The 12,224-nt window shown below is 37.5% G+C and overlaps 1 long non-coding RNA gene across 3 annotated transcripts; it reads left to right on the top strand.

The window, feature by feature from the left end:
- Nucleotides 1-894: 894 nt before the first annotated feature.
- On the top strand, nucleotides 895-11,054 carry LOC143531141 (uncharacterized). Of its 3 annotated transcripts, none has more exons than XR_013134972.1 (4): nucleotides 895-982; nucleotides 8,617-8,721; nucleotides 9,043-9,155; nucleotides 9,995-11,054. It is a non-coding gene; the product is annotated as an uncharacterized LOC143531141 (long non-coding RNA). The 3 variants fall into 3 exon arrangements; XR_013134970.1 differs by having other exon boundaries at nucleotides 901-982; nucleotides 8,666-8,721; XR_013134971.1 differs by lacking the exon at nucleotides 895-982 and adding an exon at nucleotides 8,439-8,517 and having other exon boundaries at nucleotides 8,666-8,721.
- Nucleotides 11,055-12,224: the final 1,170 nt, after the last annotated feature.

The following is a 12,224-nucleotide window of genomic DNA, read 5'->3' on the forward strand; positions in this document are numbered from 1 at the left end:
TTTTGGTAATGTAGTGAATGGATGCTAAGAGTTAAATATGATTATTATAAATGATCATTTTATTCAAGGTGAATAAATGGCTTTTTAACAAGGTGAACACATCTTCACACAAAGTGAGAACCGAAAGTCTTTCTATGAGAGTTAATCTCACAAAATAAGGAATCGATTTGAACTCAACTCCATGAGCCATTAGTGATGAAAATCAAGAAACCAGTATACTTCTCTATCTCAGTAGATTTCCTGTCCATAATTACCGCAGTGTCAACATTGTTTTCTGTCCCTTTATGTTCTCAGGAAAGATATATATCGGCCAACATATATTAAGTTAATAAAGAAACGAATAATTAAGTACTAAATATCACTTGTTATATCTACTTTCTCTTGAGCTTCTCAAGTCACCAAAACGATTCATTTCACCGTTTCAAACCGATGCATCACGAGTATGCATACTTCTAACTCACCTCCCAAGCTTAACTAGCCGAACTTCAACGTAATTCAAATATTACACGACCAAATAATTTGCCATGACTAACCTTTGTGTTTCAGCTAATATTACACAGCTATAAACTCAAGATTACATACTCAATCACTTATGATCTTCATAAAATTTTAAATGCCTTACGACTTTACATGCCATGTATTTTATACGTATTCCATTTGTGTGCTCGTTGGTAGGAGAACATAAAACTAATGTACACGCTTTCAATTACCGGAAAAAGGAAAAGAACATAACATTACCGATTTAAAATACGAAAGAATATTTTTGTAGAAATAAACAAATGGGAGTTAAAAAGGGGGGGGGGTAGAATGAAAAATAATAGGATTAAAATTGTAGCAAATCTTTCTAGAGTTGCACAATTATAAAACCCTACCTACATTCTATAGTCAGGACAGCTGTCAGACAACCTAGATCTAGATCGATCGGATCTGATTTATCATCATCATGTTCGATGAAAACATTTCTCCTGATCTCTCAAAATCGGTTAGTGGATTTTGATGTTGAATTCTTTTCATCAGTTTAATTAACTTGTTCGGATTATCGTCTTGTGTTAGAAAGTGGTTGTGTTATGATTAAATTCCAGTCTTTTGAAAGAAATCGCTTGTTAACATGGAATCGGTATCATCATGCAGGGTATTGAAGAACGATCGGTGGCTGTTCATAGGATTTCAGAAACAATCTCTAGGCAAGTGTCGATCAATTAAATTCTTTTTTCATCTTAACTATAAATTAAATCATGATAAATATCTTTCGTAAGAATTTGAAGAATTGGATCTACGGTATAATATGTCTAGGAAAAGTTATAACCTAGATATTTAATTACAAAAGATATTCATCATGAATTGTAAAATGAAATTCGAAAGACGAGAATTTTAGAACTCTTAAATAAGGTTATAACAATTGATAAGATCGAAGCTGAAATTCGAAGGCAATTTTGGGATTGATTTAAGGTTACAACAAATTTGAGTTTCTAATATGATTATTTTGACTCGTTTACTGAAATTATAATTGACTGCTTCACTAAAAATGGCATTTTGACTTGTTTGCTAAAATTGATGAGTTTGACCCGTTTACTAAAAACGATAAAATTGAACAACCACAGATCGTCAGTGAATGAAGTCTTCAACAACTTGAACAATTAGACGGTCAGATGGCCGTCTAAGTGAATACACAGATCCTCAGTGAACTATGTTGGTGGAGACATCAAGAACTTGAACAATGAGACGGTCAGATGGCCATGTAAGTGAACACGCGAATCCAACAGAGAGTTTGTAAACCCGATAACAATTTAAGTTAGCATATTCCACAAACAGAGAGTATTAACTGTAAATAGTATATTTTCTAGTGTTTATATGGGATTTCTAGATATTAGTTTAATTTCTCTTTTCTGTTTTATGAAATATATGCACCAAAAAGGGATTTCTAGATGCTGTGTAGTTATATTTTCAAGATGTTTCTGAATATTAATATCTTCAAACCAACCTTTTTGCAGTTTTTTACTCGTTTGTTATGCTCAGTAAGTATACATCCATTTCTGGATTCGGGTTTGTTACTTGTTTGTTATAAGGCATCCGGATGAGTTTTGTGAGGGGGAGGAGATATGAGAGAGAAACGGACAAGAGATTTTTATTTAGAGCGTGAAACGGACAAGAGATGTCGTTGTGGGTGCTCTAAAATGTTGAGGGTAACAAACTCATTAATTTAAGATTGTTAATTATATCACAAAGTTAATGGTTACTTTATCCAACGAATGTGTTTAGCGATGGGAGTATACAAGGGGGGGAACCTAGTTCTTTCAAATTTGAGTTCACAATCGAAGCTTTGGATCAATTAATCATCTACCATTATAGTAATTATGAATTATAATCAGATGGGTTTGTAAGTTGGAATTTATTGTTCTTTTGGGTTAGAAGTTTCCTAAGTATATGTGAAATCATGTTAGAATGATATCCGTTGTTGATGATGAGAAATGAATGCATACTTCTGGTTTTTGGGTAATGTAGTGAATGGATACTAAAGGTTAAATATAATGGATAAAATTTTTGTTAATGAGTTAAGAAAGTTTATTTAGATGATGTATTGTAAGAGCTAAAAATTATCATTTTATTCAAGGTGAATAAAGGGCGTTTTAATAAGGTGAACACATCTTCACACAGGGTGAGTACCGAAAGTGTTTCTACGAGAGTTAGTCTCGCTAAATAAGGAATCAATCTGAACTCAACTACATGAGCCATTAGTGATGAAAATCAAGAAACCAGTATACTTCTCTATATGTAGTAGATCTCCTTTTAACAACCGTAACAATCATCATAGTCAAAAGTCTACCACAAATAACTCCTAGAATCACTCTCAATTAAATTCAAATATTGTATAGTCAAATATAGTTATAACTTACCATGTATTTCTCCTTGTAACTAGCATAGGATTATTATATAATGGATTATTATTCTCTCTAAGAAATTAAGAGAGAATCCTTTTCTTTCATGGTATCACCAATCGATCGTAATTCCTGCTGAATCATTCTTGGCATCTATTCCTCTCCTTGTTCAATCATGTCTACCAATGCTAGTTCCTCTTCCACCACCACCATTGAAACCAAACTTCCCATGGCTACTATCCTTCACATGCTCACTATCAAACTCTCTTCCACCAATTACCTTTATTGGCAAAACCAACTCCTTCCGCTTCTTACTAACCAGGAACTTCTCGGTCATGTCGATGGTTCCATTCCTCCACCTCCGAAATCCATCCTCGTTGGCTCCGTTGAGCAGCCGAACCCGGCTTTCTCTGCCTGGTCGATCTCCGATCAACAGGCTGTTCTCATACTTAATTCCTCGCTTACCGAGAAGCTATCTCCGAAATCCTCGGGCTATCCACAGCTCGTCAAATCTGGACCGCTCTTGAAGCGGCCTATAGCAACACATCTCTTAAACGGATGCACCTACTCCGTGACAATCTTCGCCATTTAACCAAAGGTTCTTCAACCGTGACGGAATACGGTCGGAAATTCAAAGCCATCTGCGACCAACTCTCAGCCATCGGCCATCCCGTAAATGACACAGACAAAACTCATTGGTTTCTTTGTGGTCTTGGGTCTATGTTTGAGAGTTGGTCCACTGCCATCCGTACTACTCGTGACCCTCTTCCTTTTCGTGACTTACTTACCAAAGCTGAAAGCCAAGAGCAATTTCTTCTTGCTATTAATCCTCCAACCGCCCTCACCGTTGCATTTGTTGCTCAAAATAATCACCGTTCTTCCGGATCCTCTGCTAATCGTGGCCAGCGCCGTGGTCAGAACGCGGGCTCATATAACCGTGGCCAGAGCTCCGGCTCTTCAGGTTACTCATCTGCAAATGGAAATCGTAGGCCCCCCATTGCCAACTGTGTCGAACCAATGGCCATTTTGCAAACAAGTGCCCAAAACTTTCATCCTGTGTGGCCTCGGCTTCTGAAGACCTGGCTCGTGCTTTTCATGCTCAATGTCATGTTCCAAACGAGAATGCTCCTGACTGGGCAGGCGACACTGGTGCCGACCGTCACATGACAGACGACACCGGTAATTTAACATCATTTTTTTCCTTACAAAGGGTCGTCTTCGGTCACCTTTGGTAATGGTCAATCGTTGCCTATTACTCACAAAGGGCATGTCTTGCTTAATAAACAAGTTAAATTAAACGATGTATTGGTTGTTCCATCTTTAACTCGATTAGCAAATTGACAAATGATTTTCCCGTTGATGTTCTTTTCTCTAATTCATTTTTTGTGATTCAGGACCGGAAAACAAGCCAACCTCTCGCTCAAGGTCGGTGTGAAAACGGTCTTTATGTGTTTCGGGACAAGTCTTTTGCTTTAGTTGCTTCTATTTCATCTAATAAAGCCTCATTCGAATTGTGGCAAAATCGTTTGGGTCATGTTGCTTTTGACATTATTTATGTATTGAAAAGACTTGGTTGTTTATCTTTTACATATATTTTACCAAAGCCTAATTTATGTTCTTCATGTCAACTTGCTAAATCACATAAAATACCATTTACCACAAATGAAAAACGTGCCTCTTTCCCTTTAGATCTCATCCATTGTGATCTATGGGGACCATCACCAATCACTAGCAAAGACGGTTATAAATACTATGTTGTGTTTCTAGATGATTACTCTCGATTCTCTTGGTTGTATCCTCTTAAAAACAAAACCGACTTTTATACGGTCCTTCAAACCTTCTTGCGTCTCGTCCAAACTCAATTTTCACGCAAGGTAAAGGTTTTTCAAAGTGATTGTGGCACGGAATTTGTCAACCAATACGTGAGAAAAATCTTTGATGAAAATGGCACATTCCATCGTTTTTCATGTCCTTATACCGCTCCTCAAAACGGTCGTGCCGAAAGAAAGCATCGACATATAGTAGAGACCGGTCTAGCTATGCTCTTTCATGCTAGCGTCCCCATCACTCATTGGGTTGATGCCTTTAGCGTTGCCACATACATCATCAACCGCTTGCCAACAAAGATTTTAAATGAAAAATCTCCATTTGAAATGCTATTTTCTACAACACCTAACTATGCAAACTTTTGCGTCTTCGGGTGTTGTGTTTATCCATATTTACGTGACTATGCATCTCATAAACTTGCACCGAGAAGCATTCCTTGTATCTTTCTAGGATACGCTCCTCAATACAAAGGATACAAATGCTTCGATCCTACATCCTCACGTATGTATGTGACCCGGCATGCTCGTTTTGATGAAAAATCGTGTCCATATGTGGCCAACTCGTCCCAAACAGGCATAGCTTCCCTATTTCTTTCCACCTTCAATGAGCCTACATCTATTTCCCATGCATCAGCCCCACCAAAACAATCATGCTCCCAACCAAAAGTCAACTACCAATCACAAATTCCTTCAACCTCTAACTTTAAATCATGCTCACTGTGTAAACCAAATTCCAATCCTCCCTCAAATAACTCACCACTCATGGACTCCACACCTAACTATGCAAACTTTTGCGTCTTCGGGTGTTGTGTTTATCCATATTTACGTGACTATGCATCTCATAAACTTGCACCGAGAAGCATTCCTTGTATCTTTCTAGGATACGCTCCTCAATACAAAGGATACAAATGCTTCGATCCTACATCCTCACGTATGTATGTGACCCGGCATGCTCGTTTTGATGAAAAATCGTGTCCATATGTGGCCAACTCGTCCCAAACAGGCATAGCTTCCCTATTTCTTTCCACCTTCAATGAGCCTACATCTATTTCCCATGCATCAGCCCCACCAAAACAATCATGCTCCCAACCAAAAGTCAACTACCAATCACAAATTCCTTCAACCTCTAACTTTAAATCATGCTCACTGTGTAAACCAAATTCCAATCCTCCCTCAAATAACTCACCACTCATGGACTCCACACCAACTTTACAACCTCAAAACTCCCCACCATCTTCACCCCCTCCATCAACGCCATCACCATCCACGGCCTCCCCACAGCCTCTATTCTCCGCCGCGTCTTCCCCATCCCCGTCCCCAGCCCAATCTCCGTCTCCCCCTCCGTCGTCCCTGCCCAACCTCCGTCACCTATCGCTCCATCCCACCGTATGATCACTCAATCCAAATTTGGCACTTACAAACCCAATCCAAAACACACATCTTATCTTGCTACCATTATGCACTCTTGTCTTCATGCAGCCCTTCCACAAACAGTGTTCCTAAGGGTTTCAAAAGTGCATCGAAACATCCCCATTGGATGAGTGCCATGCAAAATGAACTTGCCGCTCTTTATCGAAACCGTACATGGACCCTTGTGCCTCGTCCGCCGTCTACAAATATTGTAGGATCCAAATGGGTATTCCGAACTAAATACCATTCGGATGGCTCTCTAGATCGGCACAAAGCACGGCTTGTTGCTCAAGGCTTCACTCAAATACCGAGCCTCGATTTTAATCACACGTTAGCCCGGTTGTGAAAGCATCTACCATTCGCATTGTATTCTCATTGGCTGTCATTAATAGTTGGTCTCTTCACCAACTCGATGTCAACAATGCCTTCCTAAATGGTCATCTTTCGGAAATCGTTTATATGGAGCAACCTCCCGGGTTTATAGATCCTAAGCTTCCAAATCATGTTTGCAAACTTAATAAAGCGCTTTATGGTCTAAAACAAGCTCCGCGAGCTTGGTTTCAACGGCTTAACTTGTTTCTTCTTTCTTACGGTTTCACGTGTAGTCGTGCCGATCCTCTCTCTTTATTTTTTATTGGGGAGATTCTATCATGTATCTTCTTGTTTATGTAGACGATCTAATCCTCACGGGCAACAAAACCTCATTAATGACCTCTTTCACTACTCGTCTGCATCAAGAATTCGCTATCAAAGACCTTGGCTCGCTAAGCTACTTTCTCGGTCTTGAGGTCGTTCATGATAGCAAAGGCCTTTTCCTTACTCAAACCAAATACACCAATGACATCCTTACCCGAGCCGGCTTAACCGAAGCAAAACCCGCATCCACCCCATGTCCACGGCCGATGCTTTCACCAAAGATGGCATTCCTTTTTCCGATCCTACTCTCTATCGCTCCCTAGTTGGAACTCTTCAGTACCTTACCATCACTCGCCCCCGACCTTTCATACGCCGTAAATCAAGCCTGTCAACACCTCCACTCACCAACCGACCACCACTTCCAATTGGTTAAATGAATTCTTCGTTATGTCAAAGGAACTATCTCTCATGGGTTAGTGTTTACACGTCCCACAAGTGCATCGCTTTTAGGGTACTCGGATGCGGATTGGGCTAGATGTACTGAAACGAGAAGGTCAACTTATGGTTACTCAATTTTCTTGGGCGGAAACTTGGTCAACTTATGTATTGAAACGAGAAGGTCAACTTATGGTTACTCAGTTGTGAATCAGAATATCGAGCGATGGCAAATGCTGCAGCTGAAATCGTTTGGATTACTCATTTGCTACAGGAACTTCATGCTCTTCCTCCAACTCGGCCGACTCTTCTATGCGATAACAAGAGTGCTTTGTTTATGAGTCAAAATCCTATGTCTCACAAGCGTGCGAAACACATTGACTTAGATTACCACTTTGTTCGGGAACTGGTTATGTCAGGAAAACTACACACAAAATTTGTTCCTACCAAGCTTCAACTTGCGGATATCTTCACTAAAAGTTTGCCTTGAACATTGTTTGAGCATTTTCGAGATTTGCTACGCGTCCATCCACCGCCGTTTCGCTTGCCCGGGGTAACAACCGTAACAATCATCATAGTCAAAAGTCTACCACAAATAACTCCTAGAATCACTCTCAATTAAATTCAAATATTGTATAGTCAAATATAGTTATAACTTACCATGTATTTCTCCTTGTAACTAGCATAGGATTATTATATAATGGATTATTATTCTCTCTAAGAAATTAAGAGAGAATCCTTTTCTTTCACCTTTCCATTATTACCGGAATGTCTATGTTCCTTTATGTTCTCAGTAAAGATATATATCAGCCAACATATTTCAAGTTAAAAAAAGTTAAAAAAGAAATGAATAGTTAAGTCTGAAATATCACTTGTTTTATCTGCTTTCTCTTAAACTTTTCAAGTCCCCAAAACGATTCATTACACGACCAAATAATTTTTCATGACTAACCTGTGTGTTTCAGCTTAATATTACACAGCTATAAACTCAAGATTACATACTCATTCACTTATGATCTTCATAAACTTTTAAATGCTCTACGACTTCACATGCCATGTATTTCGTGTGTATTCCATTTGTGTGTTCCTTGGTAGGAGAACATAAAACTAATGTATACGCTTTCAATTACCCGAAAAAGGAAAAGGGGCGTAGAATGAAAAATAATGGGATTAAAATTGTAAATTATCAAATCTTTGTAGAGTTGCACAATTATAAAACCCTACCTACATTCTACAGTCAGGACAGCTGTAAGACAACCTAGATCTAGATCGGTCGGATCTGATTTATCATCGTCATGTTCGATGAAAACATCCCTCCTGATCTCTCAAAATCGGTTAGTGGATTTTGATATTAAATTCTTCTCATCAAGTTTCTTAACTTGTTCAGATATCGTCTTGTGTTAGAAACTGGTGGTGTTATGATTAATTTCCAGTCTTTTGAAAGTGATCACTTGTTAACATGGAATCGGTATCATCATGCAGGGAATTGAAGAGCGATCGGTGATTGTTCATAGGATTTCAGAAGACAAACTCGCTAGGTAATTGTTTATTAATTATATTCTTTATTCATCTTAATTACCCTTAAATTATCTTTTATAAGAATTTGAAGAACCTTTGGATCTACAAAATACTATGTATAAGATGAGATTCTTACAAAAGATATTCATCATGATTGTATAAGATAAGAATTTTAGAACTCTTAAATAAGGTTATAACAATTGATAAGTTCGAAGCTAAAGTTCTAAGGCAATTTTTGGGATTGATTTGAGTCAGCTAGATGTCAAATTTATAAATTGTTGTTACAAAATCAGCTTTAGAAAGCAAATCTAAATGTCAAATGATGAGTTTGATCACCACAGATACTCAGTGAACTTTATTGGTGGAATCATCAAGAATGAGGCGGCCGGATGGCCATCTAAGTGAACACACAGATCCAACAGAGAGTTTGTAAACCCGATAACAATGTAAGTTAGTATATTCCCCAAACAGAAAGTATTAACTGTAAATACTATCTTTTGTAGTGTTTATATGGTATTCCTTGATATTAATTTAATTTTTCTTAACTGTTTTATGAAGTATAATATGCACCAAACAGAGATAATACTGATGCATTATTAATTATTTATTCCACGACCAGATGGTTATGCAATTTTTTTGCCTGAAACTGTTTATTATTTGGCACGTTTAATTGTACAAAGGGTGTAAAAGTTATATACCTCAAACAAAATCTTGCAACCTCATTTGTGCTTCAATCTGGCATATTAGAGCCTCTGCAATGTGGATATTTCGGTATGCAAAAAAATGCATAATATTACAATAAAATAAAATACGGGTTCCGAAATTGGAACCTACTCTCCAGATTTGAAATTGGAACCTATTCTCCAGATTTGATAAAACCCGTAGCTTGGAGAGTAGGAACGATGTGATTGTGTATTTTGTGAATAAACCTTATAAAAGTAAATGAGCGGGAAAATAAAAGACACGATGAATATTAAAAGGACAGCTGTCCCGTATTGGATTCGTTTATTATATAGGTTAGATTATATATATATATATATTAGATAGTAGGTTCATTATATAATACTCCATAGTTTGATCAATTTCTAATATTATTTTTACCTTACACACAGAAGAGGAACGATCGAAGCACAACATAGATGTTCAAACATCTCTGGAGGCTCAACTACATCATCATGGATCAAAAAAACGCCCACGGCGAATAATTTGTCATCCACATCATCTTCTTCAAGCGAAGTTACTAATGAATTTGATCATCGAACAAACATTAAATCATATGCAAACGGTTGAGAGTAATATCCAGCTGGTATCATATACGGGTAAACTGGAGTCTCAGGAGTCATATACCCGAAGCCCAATGAAGAAAAATTGGCAGGATTCTGAAGAAATTGATTCGGGCCAACATAAGTTTGAGGTGATGAAATGGTTTGAGGGTGGGGGCCCACTTGGACAACTTCACTTTCTAAATTTGGAAAGTTTGATATGTTAAGTGAATCTACTCTATTTCTTATATCAGAAATATTAGCATCAGAAGCACCAATAATGAAACCACGGTAATGAAGGAGATCGTATATTGCGGTCATGCATGTGCAAAGCAATGCACAGCAGAATTGGATATTAACTCTAAACAAAATAAAAAGTCAGGTCATGTATACCCTTGTATAAAAGGATGAGAAAATTAGATGCATACGTATTATGAGATGTAAGTGTTAAGAGTTATTGTAAATAGCTAATGTGTTTCCGTAACCCGTTGTATATTTAAGGTAGGAAAAACAATCACCTGATAGTAATCATCAGTTTATATAAAGAAAAATGATTCGGTTTTATAGTGTGTTCCAGTTTTGTGAATTTGGTATCGTTGCTAGATCTTGGCGATTCTTTAAAATCTATGCAAGTTTTGTGAATTTGGTACATAGCGAACTCAAAGACTCTAAGAAATGATTGTAATGAAGTAGATATCAGTCTCGAGATATTTTGCGCGTTGATGTTAAACTAGATTAGCTGCTAGATAAATGTTACCAAGGTGGGTGGCAGTGTAATGCGAAGCTCCCATGGTATCGGCATAAACCAACGAAGCTTTAGTGGCTGTATGAGCAAGGGTATTCAGCCTCAATGCCCATGAAAGACACAGTATCATGTGTGGTAAATCGACAACGAGAGATGGATAATACTGCTATTAAAGGTGGTTTGGATACCCAAAAAATAACTTAGTATGCCCAAATCCTTAAGGGCAAGCTATGAGTGGACAGTGGCAGAGGTACACTATTGGTGTCGGGGTCATCTGGCACTAATCTTTTTTCACGTTTCATGCAAAGCATATAACACTAAAGTTTCGAACAACCACAGTCTTTTAATATGATAAAAATTTTGACCTTGTTGTCCGTTGATTTTTCGAATACTTTTATATTTTTAATGAATAAAAATGTTATATGAACATTATCAAATAAAAAATTGCAGTTTATTAAATTAGCCCAGTTCCATACAAATTCAAATTTTTTTTGAACGAACGGTGACTTTTGCAGTTAAGATATATCACACTCCTTGGTCCAATAGGAGGAGGAGCCCCGCCACCACACTCGGGCCAGACTATGCTGAAATAATCGGGATCCACGCTGGCGTCCGAGTTTGGCTTGGCCGTTCCCGGTAAAACTCTGTTGGCTTACCCAGCCTTTTTTTGCTCCGGTCGGAATCAGGACTCGAACCCGGGACATCCGGGTCATCCATCATGTTCCTGGTCATTTGGACAAGCCCCGCTGGTTCCATACAAATTCAAATAAAGCTCGTTTTTACTATTTTTATTTAACGAGTACTAATTGTTATACTTCATGAAGCTCCTTTAATTTTCTAACAATTAAGTCGATTGGGTCATATCTCTACTTGGGCTATATCTTAATTCTTTGGGTTTTCATTTAACTTATGCATATGGGTTTCAAAAGTCTTGGCTTAGTATTTTACTTGACCTTAATATTTTAACTGGGCTTGCTAGTTTACTTCACATTTATTTAAGAGGTGTTTAAGATATTTTAAAACTTGCTTATTTGTTTTTTGAAAATCAAAATGTATCTGACAAAGCTCTTCCAAAAGCTTTAAATTTGAGCTTTTCAAAAAGCAAATAAGCACATAAGCAAGTTTTAAAAGCTCACTAAAACACCCCTTTAATCTAGGGCCGGCTCCGAGAACGCCAAAAAAATTTTAGGCCGAAGGTGATACATTTTGTGGACTTTAAATAGAAAGAGTAGTTTGTTGGGTTTTAACAATTTAATTTTATATGAGCTTACTTTGTTATAATTTAGGTTGTGTAAAAAAATTTTGTATAAAAATATGATTAAACATGTCTAAAATGATACTAAAACTCATAACCTTTTGGTTGGGAATAATACATTTTTGCCACTAGACCAAGCTAGTGGTTATGTAATTGAGTTTAAACGTTAAGTTTACATATTGTTTTAATAAAAACATTTAATTTAAAAAATAATTCGGGCATGTGGCCGTCGACTACCGTGCCACACCTTATGGCCGGCCT

The sequence above is a fragment of the Bidens hawaiensis genome, unplaced genomic scaffold, assembly GCF_021521415.1.
Source record: "Bidens hawaiensis isolate Kalapana, Puna unplaced genomic scaffold, B.hawaiensis_p1.1 tig00009085_1, whole genome shotgun sequence".
In the NCBI taxonomy this organism is placed as follows: domain Eukaryota; kingdom Viridiplantae; phylum Streptophyta; class Magnoliopsida; order Asterales; family Asteraceae; genus Bidens; species Bidens hawaiensis.